Source organism: Choloepus didactylus, chromosome 17 (assembly GCF_015220235.1).
Source record: "Choloepus didactylus isolate mChoDid1 chromosome 17, mChoDid1.pri, whole genome shotgun sequence".
Taxonomy (NCBI): domain Eukaryota; kingdom Metazoa; phylum Chordata; class Mammalia; order Pilosa; family Megalonychidae; genus Choloepus; species Choloepus didactylus.
The window spans coordinates 40,768,741-40,781,372 of NC_051323.1; positions in this window are offsets into that span (position 1 = coordinate 40,768,741).

Sequence of the window (12,632 nt, forward strand, 5' to 3'; positions counted from 1 at the left end):
CACTGCTGCCATTGGATGGTGATCTACCTTATTCTCTAGCTTCTCCTGACTTCTCGGTTCTATAAATGCATCCAAATTTCCTGTGCTTATAAGGACTCCATATGGACTAAGGCCCACCCTGATTCCATTTGACCTCATCTAAATAGGATCTTGAAAGATCCTATTCACAAATGAGACCACACTTTAATTACATCTTCAAAGGTCCCATTGACAAATGGACTTATACCCACAGGAATACAGATTCAGACTTGAACATGCCTTTTGTGGGGCACATGATTCATTCCCCAGTAAATCACTTAGAATTTGGCTGCGGATTAATAAAGGGCATTTTGAAATGTGTTCTATTTTAAATGGTGTATTTATGTAATGGACTGGATTGTACTAAGAGATATTGGGGGCTGAGGCAGATTTAGGTAAAGGGAGATATGAGATATGGTAAGAGCTAGAGTTCTACGTAAGTTGGGTTAATTGATTTTCTGATAGTTTCTTGTTACTTCAAGTAAATAAAAAGCACAGTTTCTGAATAACTATGAAGTCAGCACCTAAAAAGAAAGGAAAATTAGCAAAAGTTTCATGATGCTAAATCAGGCACAAACATAAATGTGTGGTTCACTTTGGAGCCTGCAGGAACCAGAGGGAAATTTAATCATGTCCTATCCATGATTCTTCTTTCAACTTAATAACTTTTATTCTCTCATAGCATTTGTTGCCATAAATGTTACATGCCAGCCAATTTAGCACTGTAGAAATTTCCCAAGAGCTGATGAAACAGAAGGTCTACACATCAGTTTTTAAGACAGAGCAAAGGGTTTAGCTACCATAACCTGTGAGAGATGTAGAAAGTTTTCATTTGGACCAAGTCCATGTTGTATGAAAAGCATTAGAATCAAAGGGCTCTTTCTGGTCTTTTTTAAATGAGTTAGTCATTTCAAGTCAATTCTTTATGGACAGATGTCCAGACAACTGTTGCTGTGGTTACTATTAACAAACAGACTTTTGGAAAATGAATCAAATCTATATGCAGTATATAATCATCATATTAGAAGGTACATGCACAGAATGACCAGAATAAACTTAATGCAGTTTAGTATTTTGAGACCATAGAGTGTGGCCTTAGTGAATTCATAGCAAAGGGAATAATTGCAGAATTTTTAAATTATTAGGAAGCCCCCTTCCCCCCCCCGCCAAAAAAAAAACACTTTGAATCCATGCCCATTTTTTGGCAGCAATGCATTTTGTCTCTCCTAGAAATTGTATAACTTATTAAAGAAAAAAAATACCTAAAAATAAACATGTTTGTAAATGGTTGTTTAAAGGCCTGTAACTCATAGAGTAGCACCACAAACCTAAATAAGTGTTAGCATGATATCAGGTATGACACATGTGCAGAGGGTTAACAACAGAGTGGTATGGAAAAACTACCCATTAAATTACTTATTAAAGACTATATTTAATAGGAATATCTTACCAACTGTACACTAATACTACGGGTTAATAATTAGCTGCTGATAAGAGCTCTTGGATGTATTGTGTTTATGATAATGGTTTAAAGTTGAGAGTGATGAGGATTGTACAACTAAGTGAAGATAATGTATGAAACTAATCATTTATCTTGGGATAGAATATATATCGAACTTCACCCACTACTTAATAAATCAAGCCCTCAACTTGAGGCTTGCTCATGTGAAATTTAGGATTGTAAATAGGAGGCTGAGCCATCCTATAATTATGCCCAAGAGGCACCTCCAGGGAACCTCTTTTGTTGCTCAGATGTGGCCTTTCTCTCTCTAAGCCCAACTACGCAAATAAATTCATTAACTTCCCCCCCACAAGGGACATGACTCCCAGGGGAATGAATCTCCCTGATGACGTAGGACATGATTCCCAGGAATGATCCTGATCCTGGCAGCAAGGGATTGAAAATGACTACTTGACCAAAAGGGGAGAAAAAAAAAAGAAAGGTAACAAGCTGAAGTCACAGTGGCTGAGAGATCCCCAATAAAGTCAAGAGGCTATCCTGGAGGTTTCTCTTGTGCAAGCTCCAAATAGCCATCTCAAATACCAACAATATGCCATGCCCTTACCAAAAGTAGTCCCTTAAGTCCCTACCTGTGATTCTAGAAAAGATGAACTCACTAAGTTTTATCTTTCAGAAACTTAAATCCACCAGAGTGTTCCTATACCAGACAAGTCCTGAACCCAGAGGCAACAGCCTCTTTAAGATTGACAATCAGATGTAGCTCCCTTCCTCATACTGTCGACATTGCCTTTCAGTATGAACGATTTAGGATGCAAAAAAATAACAATAAATAAACTTGACAGTTTCTCTTGACAATATGTTCCAGAATTTTAAAAACTGGGATAAGAAAATATTTTTGTTTATTCAAGGTTCTTTCCTGCATAATGTAGTATTTTCTTTGCATTTTGTTCTTCTAGTTATTAGGTAAATAATCAGTTACAAATGTATGTAAACTATTATTAAATAATCCAATTTTACCCCCTACAATCTTGTTTTAGATAATTTTCTAGTTTTAACTCATGATTACTCAGATTTATAAACAAAGTCAATTCCATTATAATGCTGTGTCAGTAAATAATCAACCACTTACTTCAGCGTTGCTTTTGCTTTATGCTACTGTGCTATTCAAGAAAGTTAATTTGCAAGTGCAAATAAGAGAGGTGTCTAGGCATGAACTGTGTTATAGAAATTAGTAATTAGATTTATAGGCTTTAAATATTGATGGCAAAATTACTTAGACTATATATCTTTATTGGTGTCACTGGTAGAAGGGTATATGGAAACCCTCTGTATTATCTTTGCAAACATTCTGCAAACCTAAAATTATTCCAAATTAAAAAGTTTATTCTAAAAATAATATGTGAATCCATTTTAGTAATCACATAGATTTGCTGAATGCTACATACGAACAGGACTTTTAAGATGACAATCATGATTTTAACAAGCTGATGATAATTGACAATGATTTTGATAACATTAATGCCTAATTTTGAGTAGATGTTGTGTGCCTAGAACTGAGCACCATTTTTTTAAACTGCATTATCTCAGCTGCATGATGAGAAAGTGTCCTTTTTCTTTTTATAAAAATGCAACAGAGTTGCTCTGGATTAGTGATTAACAGATTCTTCAATCCATTCTAATTTTTATGGTATTTTGAAGAATCTCACTTTTTATTAAGGGGGAATCTCACTGGATAAACGTGAGTGCTAGTTAAAGGAAAGGTGCTTTTTCATACATACCAAATTATACAAAGGACAGTGGGGCTTTATTTTTTATGTCTGTATGAAGAGAAGTAAAGCACTGAATGAAGAAAGTTAAAGATGTCATACACCATAGGGTGAATTCAATTGACAATGAATAATGCAGTTTTATTAAGGGGAGATTATAAATGTAAGCAGGCATGGTTCCTTAGTTTTGGTTAAAGTTGGGCTGTTTAGAAACAGAGCAACACAAATTTCCTTCAATTCTGCTGCTATCTACTTAGTTTTATGAGCAAGAGGTGATAGTAGAACGTTATGGTGAGTGTAATTCTTAGCCCAGAATTATATGTGTGATTTGGTGGAAAGAGCGAGCTTGGGGTCATGTATGTCACTAGAAGGAAAACTAGAGGATAAAACATGGGACTGTATATTGGTTGCAAAAATGTGGAAGACAGTATCACCCAAATACATGAAAATCCATATCCGTGCACCCCCTCTCTGAAAATAAAATAAATAAATGTAAATATATACATTCACTATGTGCATTTTTAATAGAATGCATGCATTCCCTAAATTTTGAAGCTGGAGAAAATTCTCCCTCCACCCACTTCCACACTGTCCATTGTTACTGGCAAAAGTCCATAAATGGCTTTCAGTATTATAAAACACCACCTGTGGTGTGCTAATCAGGCTCAGGGAGAAATAAGGGAAGGAAAAGTTGTATAGGCATGAGTTGAGCATTAAATTAGGTGTAAATTTTAACCAAATTCCTGCTGTCAATTGAACTGAAAGAAGCCTCTGGGAAAAAAGCATGAACTTTTTTTCTTGCTTAATATACAAATTGCAAAAAGTGGCTGGTGATAAATAACATTTGGATAAACAGAAAGCATATAAATCTTAAGATGTTAAAGCACTGAACAATTCTATTATAAGGAAAATGATGAATTAGAGCTGCCTATGAATCAAGGTAATGTGAAACAGATTATATGATAGTTTGATAGAAAATTAAATGTGAACTTCAAGTTTATATTATATTAAAAACTCAGTGCTATTTTAAAAACAAATTAACATGCAGTGGTTCTCTTCAAAATGCCATTTACCATTATTGGAATCAGTTTTGACTTTCTGTGTAGCAACAACATAATTAACAAGAAGTGAATTTATAGAAATGTATAAATATTAATAAAAGCAGTGAAGTAAGTGGCATAAAAGGGAAGTTTAACCTGCAAAAATTTTAAAAATTATATGATCTCATATAGAATAAGCAAACCTAAATACGAATCCTTTCAGAGAGTCACAATGTCTTTATTTGCAAACAATTTTAAACCCTCTTCCTTAAAGGAGCCCCTCAAATGGTCTGTGAGGAATGAATTGAAGAGCAATTAGAGAAGTCATAGAAAAGAAAGAAAGAAAGAAAAAGAACAAGAAGAAAGGTGCATATATAAATTGGAGGCCTTGTGTGTTCCTTTGCCAAACAAGCTGGAGCAGGTATAAATGCGATGTACACCAGGGTGCCAACTGAGGAGAGAGACATTGTTGCACAGAGACAAAATGTTATATTTAAGCAATATATAAATGAGAGATAACATTTGGCATAAAGCATTAAAGACAAAGTAAGCCTCTTAGGTTGAGAGCAATTAAGACGAGAGGAAATTAAAGCAATAAAATTGTACTGTTTTAAAATCTCAGAATATTAGATCTGAATTTTGCATGGTTACAGTGTGATTGAGGTTCTCTACAGATAGTACAACATATCCAGCCCAGCAGAGTGCAGATGTGGAATCTTCCAAGACTTGTTTGCATGAAGACAGCTCCCACACTTACATCTTAACATCTTGTAAGATGTAGCTTACATCTCAGGGCTTCCCCCATTCTGTGGACAACCCTGGCAAAGGCCTTACTCTCCACGCATACATATATTTGCTTCCCATTTTGGTTTGATACACAACCCACTCTCTCACAGCTTCTGACCTTTCTCCTTCCCTCTTTGGTCTGCACATTCCCAGATATAACTCTCAGAATTTTACCCTTCCTGGCCCCAGGAACCTCTTACCTTGGAAAACTTCCCTGATGAGGCATGGACATATTGATCCTCTGCTATAAAGAAATGATCATTTCAGGTTTGATTTGTTTGGTCTCAGAACACTGTGGTAGGACATTGAGAGGAAAAAGGTTAACAGAACAGGATAAACAAGGCAGAATTTGTTACACATTAGACCAAGAGAGAGGCCAACTCTTTAGGCCCATCTGAATGCTTCTCCAATGTACTAGCAGAAGACATAAAAGGTAAGTAACTTAGTGTCCTGTTCTACTCACTGGGGATGGGGTGGGAGATGGGAAGAAGGAATCCAGGGCTAAGGAGTAGTATCTAATGGAAATGCAGGTCTTAGAAATAGTGCAGGAAGTTTCTCACTCAAGAAAGATAGGACTATCAAAACCATGAGAGTGGGCAGGACAGGGAGCTGATCAGAAGCTTAAATCCAAAAAGCTCATACACAAGTCCAAAAGCCCTGCCAATGGAAGAAGGTGATACAACCCAAATATAACCCAAGGTGCCTGCTGGCATCATTCCCACATGAAGTTACATTTATTGGTAAAAACATAGTCAGTACTTGAAACTAATTAACAAGATATCCCAGTATTTTGGTAAAAACATAGTCAGTACTTGAAACTAATTAACAAGATATCCCAGTATTTATCTGATATTTCTAAAAGGGCATTTAAAGGAGATCTAATTCATAATAGCAGTAGTTTTCAGAATGATCTCTTCTTTCATCCTAAAGTATCTCTCATCTCTATTAACAGTTTCAAAGTGGTTATAAAAATTATCCCTAAATTTCACACCTTCCTTCTTTCACTCCAGCAAGGAAGGCTTCTCTGACTCTTTTTCCTTGCCTTTCTTTATGAATTCTTTATATGTAGCTTGACCCATTTTCTTGCTTCTGTCTGTTTTCTTTCTGCTTCACCTACTACCACATTTTTGACAAATAGCTGTCCTAGAAAAGCAAGAGGTTTTTTTTATTTTTATTATTTTTACTTATCTATTTCTCACCATTTCTCTTCTGCTCTATTCATTACTTCTATTCTGTGTCACAAAAACCCTAAAATTGGAATCACATTGGTAATAGCCTCCTAGAGCAATGAGGAGTGTGAGAAACTGAGTACAGACCAAATTATGTTAGTAGCCTGGTTGTGGGAGAGAAAAGAAGTTCCTCCACATATTCTGCCATTCTAGTGTTGTAACAAGTTCAAGGAATCCAAAATTTAGATCTAGTCACACAAGCACATGCCAAAACAGGAAGTAAACATATAGGGAAGAACCTGCCTAAAGGGCTGATATTTCAGACAATTTGTGTTGGGGGATGAGGAGGCTGGGATTGGTCATTTGATAGCAGAATAGGTGACTGATTATGAAAAGCCAGAGGTAGACTAAATTTGCTACCTGAGCAACATGGTAGAGCAATGTATCTCTCCAACCACCAATACCATGAAATGTTCTGAGGAAAAGAGGGTTTAGTAGTCAAGTTTGAGAAACAGTGTGTTCATCCCTTGGTTACTCACATGATTCAATGACATATTACATGCTTTTAGAATTTTGCTAAAATAAGAAATCCTGCTTGATTGTGTTTATTTGAATGCTTCTCAAGCTCATTGTGTCAAGGTGTTATTTTCTTGTGGAGTGCTTTTTCATCAAACATGCTGAATTGGGTTACTTTTCAAAAGACAAGCAATTCATATGCACAAGGATACCTGATATTGAAAAACATATATGCTAACATCTGAGCTCATTTATAATGTGGGTTGTATCTTCCAAAAAATCGTCATTCATTGCTTCAGTTCAGCCCCACTTACTGTCAAGTAATTAATTACTGCAAACTAAATTGTAATTCTCTCCTTTTAATGTAGAGTTGTTTCTAGTCAGACCTTTAATGACTCTCCAAACAATAATGTTTGGCAAGGAGAAATGTTGTCATTCAAGCAGAACCATAAACATCTGTGTTGGTTTAGAATAAACTTCCCTATTTATTTAAATATATAGATGTACAGGAAAATTCCATGTTGCTGGAAATTCCTTTGGAAGATAGTCAAACCTTCCAGAAACAGTGTACCATCTGAGAAAACCAGACACTCTCATCATTACAAGGCTGATTTTTTTGTTATCACTTTCAAATGGCATACGCCTTATCCTATCTTCTGATTTCAGAATAATTATAGCTGCTCCTTATTGTCAAGGGCATAAGAAAATACATCTTTAAATCTGTGGGAGTAAGGTTATGAAAGGAAGACTTACTAAAAAGTGTCAAAGTTTCTACGTTGTGCCAAACTCTGTCATCTTCAGTCTGTCTTGAAAAATACTTTTGCCTCATTTAAAAACAAGACTCTGATAAAACAATGGCAGTGTACTCTCAATTGTTCACTAGTCTAAAAATAGGTCATTAGCATGAATATTAGACATGATTAAATACTGCAGCATAATTATTTTGTCCTAGTCCAGGATAATATCCATGTATCTCTTCTCTTGAAATCATTCCAAATATATATTACGTCTAAATTTTTAAGAACTGAACTATTGAAATCATCAAAAACTGTAGAAATATATATATGTGCATATATGTATATATAAGCAAATAATTATCTGAAAAAGTAATACTGTCTTTTTTCAAAATGGATTAATTTTTGTCAGGAGTACAGGTATCCTTGTGTTGTGCTAATCTTTATAAGAACAATATATAATTAATTCTAAAGAAAGAAGAAATGAGTCTGATCTAGGCATGTGGCCCACAACCTTTATACCTCTCTTTTCAATCTGTTACCAAATGGTTATAATATCACAGAGTGGTAATAATTTGAACAGTTTAAATGAGCATCAAATGAGCAGGTTCTCTCCAATTGGGACAGTGACATATTAATAATTGTTAATAGTGTGTGTCTTGGCGTTTCAACCTTTTTTCATAGTGAGTAAATATCACAACTATACCCACAAGCAATATCAATGTGACCCATATTGTATGTATGTGTTTATTAATTTGCATAATATGCATAATCAACAGGAAGACATTTCTGAATATCAAATAGAGTAGTCCTATTATTTCCAGTTTTTCTTTAAGGCATGGCACTATCTACTATAAAGATAAACTGAATTGGAAAGAAAACTCTGAGATGGAGGAATGATTTCTAATAGGATTTCTTTCCTGCTCCCATTGAGAAAATTTCCATATGGCAGATCTTTTTCATGTGAATTAGCATTCATTTGATTTTACTAGTTAATCCCTCTGAGATGAGATGGAAAGTGTGGCTCCATGGTGCAGGCAGATCTCCATAATGACCAACTTTAATGGGAATGTTCTTTCTCATTCCTGACCTGGGATTTCACTGCAAGGTAGAATCCAGCTTAGCACCATGCTCTCTGGGGCAGACACTGTCCTGGGGTTTAGACTAACTTTCTTGAATTTCCACCTGAGAAATTTAATGATGCCAAAATAATCACTAAGTACAAGGGCTCAGGAGACAGAATATAGTTCAAAAACAACTCACTGCCCCTGACCTCAGAGCTCATGTTCATCCTTATGAAATATTTCAGAGATGAGTAGCTCAGAAAGACCCTGGCACTAGCATCTGTGGCCACTTCTTTAGCAATTAAGCCCTTCTATCTGCCAAAGGTGGGTAATAAGCTGTAACACTAGCTGAACAAATTAGTGCTCTACTATGCTTATCCTGCAGCACTCAAATGACTGTATATTTCTTGTGTGTGGCAGTCCCAGTTGTGTCTAGAGTCATAATCAGACTTGTTACTCTGGCTCCAAGTTACTAATCTTTACCTTATCCAGTGGCATTGCCACTCTGCAAATGAGTGCACCTGAGGTAACATCTTTCTCTAGGTGGCTCTTATTAGACCCTGCCAGGTTCCAAATCTTTTCAGCCAAGGTTTCTTGACCTTCACCTGTGGTTTAAGCCAGTTACAATTCCTAGTACCAACAATAAATTTAAACAAGGAGAATTAAGGAATTTATGGGATCTTGCAAAAATACTCTCTTTCTGCTACTCCTGCTCTGATGGCACCCCACTGAAAAACAGACTTATCCTTTATTTATCTCACTGTGTCATTGCACTCACTATCCCCATTTTTGGAAGCTGGATTTGGGACCTGTTGCTTTTGACAATTTCATTCTTGATACCCCACCTATCACTTTGATCCTACCAAGTCGGAATATCTTTTCTGCTTTTCTCACTTCCACTGAGTCCAGGTACTGAAGTCTCACTTTCATGGCTAAGCATTTGCTGTCTTCCAACAAGCTGAGTTGATGCTGAGTTGCCTGCCTGGATTTTATGTTGTTGGTGTGTCATATAACCTTTGTTCTTGTACCTTCCTAACAGGGGGAATAGACTCTTTCACTTCATTTTGGAGCTCTCCCCAAGATGCCTTAATTACTATATCTGCTAGATACTATCTACTATCTGCTAAATTTCAATTCTGTCAAAACATGAATCTACGTGCATGTCCTCAGGTCCTTCTCTATGCATTGAGTTCCAGATTTTTTTAAATTTTGATTTAATTTAATTTAATTTAATTTAATCTATCTATCTATCTATCTATCTATCTATCTATCTATTGGTGTTGGTGTTGAATGACTGGCGCCAGAATGAGAGTTCTATTGCCCAATTAAAAGAGCAGTGTACAAAATTTAGGGGAAATGGTTAAATAGAAATCACCAAACCAGAAGGCTTTCCTTCACATTTTACAACAATTAGCAGATTTAGTGATAGAAATTTTATTGCACAACCCCAAACACCAGCTGTTCTCCTGTCAAAAACCAACCAAACATGCCAAGGCAAGATTGGAATTTGGGCTTCCCCATGACCACAGAATTGTGTAATTGGAATGGACCAGGATCCATCTGGTCCATTCCCCTGCACATTTGGATATAAATTCTGAAATCACTACATCCAATTCTGTTTTTAAAGTTTACAAGGATAGAGTTTCTATGAAATTGGGAGCACATTTGAGAGAAAGGAATTATTCTTAAAGTTGAAAATCCACCTTCATATAGCAGTGGGTCCCTCATTTCTGAAATGTTTGCTGACTTAGGGCTGTTTTACCTTCTGTGAGCATAAAATGTATCTTCCTTGTTGTTAATCATGAAGCCTTGGTGCCTCTACTCTGATTTCTTCACTTTGTGGCATTTTTACTGTGTTCTTTCCCTGATTTTTTAAATAAATATCTCTTGTTTTTCCCAGAAAGCCAACATTGATGTGAAGGAGAAGATGCATTTAAGAGAAAAGGGTACTCTGTTTCCCCATCCCACTCTGCCCAATAGCATGGATCATCTTAAAGTAGAATAGGCCTTGTTTTTTTCCAGTTTGTTTCCAGGAATAAAAAGACAGTTAGAGAACAACCATAAGCATATGTGCTTTTTACAGAGCTGATGCTATGAGTTTTAAACTTTAAGAAAGAAATAAACAATAGTTGTTCAGTGTAGCTATGGGTATGAATCCACAATAAACTCAGATCAAAGAGTAAATCGGAGACATAGCACTGATATTTATAAACAAGTGACATTAGGTAGAACTTGCATCCTGCATGCTCAAAGTGTTAGAAAATTAATGCCAATGTGAAACAACCTATGAAGGTATTTTTCTTTTAACATGTAATGCTAAAAACATCATTTTACTATGGGACAAAAAAATAATAGGAGGAAAAACGTGGAGTTATTTGAGAAGACCTTATTCCTTGAGCTGCTGCTTGGAGACAGAACTTGGGAGATAAAATAAATCATCACCACAATAAACTAATTTTCTTGATTGAGCATCCACCCAGACTGCTGAGGCAAAAGTCAATCACTTGTACAATTGCTGTTGCCATCTGTTTCAGTATTTCTCAAAGCAGAAATGATTGTTGATTAATGTGCACTATGCAAATTTATCTACTTTACAAGTGGTGACCTACAATTACTCATGCAAAACTATCTGATGAAGCAATGAGGCAGCCCATCAGTGCCAATAAAGCACCATTAACAAATATGGCCAGCTTGATGGTATAGAAGAGGTAATATTTTTCAGCTACTGGAGCTATATTCAGTCAAGTAAAAGTACCCAGTAATAAATAGTTAAATTCCGCTTCTTCAAAGGCATTTTTTTACTTTCCATGCAGTATTCCTGATGCAAGAAGGAGATATAGCACCCTCAGAAACTAACTAAATGATTTGCCATTACTAGATAAGCTTTTCTGTATTCTGCTCCTATAACTCCTTGCATTTTCTCTTAGAGAATTTATAGTTCTCTGTGCATGTACTGGTTGCAATACAGACTCTTAAACCTAATTTAGAATTTTTCATTTCTATATCCAGGGTGTTTTTTAGGGAAAAAATCTAGACAAGTGCTAAAGTATAAAAGTGTAAGCATGTTATCTATAACATTGATTATAAAAGGAAAAAAATAGGAACAACTTAATATCTAAGCATAGGATAATTAAATTATGGTACAACTATTGAATTGAATTGTATGCCATCATTAAAAACAATGTAGCTATGTATTTAATGTCATAGATCCATGTTTGTATTTTATAGTTTTAGTGTTAAAGGAATTATAAAACAGTACTTACAGTGTGGTTCCAAATTTATAACGATACTTGTGTGATCTTTATATATATGTATATATTTACATATAAATATATACAACTATATATAGTTCAAAATAAATACAAGATTAAATCTCAGTGATAAACTTTATAAATGTAATTTTTCTGTTCTGGTCTTTTTGGATTCTATAGTTTCCTACAAAGAACATGTTTGTGTAATTTTTTTAAGTTAAAAAATCATTACCTAACTATTTTCAAAGCTGCATAAGCCAAATATTGTGAATATTATCTTGAAGGATGAATCATAGATTTTCAGAGCTGGAAATCCAATTTCCTACCTAATGTAGAAATCCCTTCCATAATAATTTTGACAGAGGTTTTCCGATTTTCTGGAATGTATCCAGTGATGACCAACATAACTTATTGCTAAGTAGCACTAAATATCCCTTAAATTTAGGCTAACTGTGCTTTACTGTAATTTTTCATCAATCATTGCCAGTTCTTTCTGATAAATCAACTCAAAATTAGTTAATTTCCTTTGATGAGTGTCTCACATATTTGAAAACAGCTACCACATTTTCATAAAAATAATTTGCAGCTGGATTAAAGAACTAATTGTAAAATAGTAATTAAATGGATAAATAACCATGATAATAGAGCAGAAAATTTAGGGGAAAATGTTTATTTTAGGAAAAATTTGTTCATAAAAGAGAAGTAATGAATGCCCTTATAAACTAGACATCACAAGCAAAAGACTTTAAAAGCAATAATTATGTATTCTAAATACATTAATAATGACAACAAAATATATATATTTATTTATAAGAAATATCTGGAA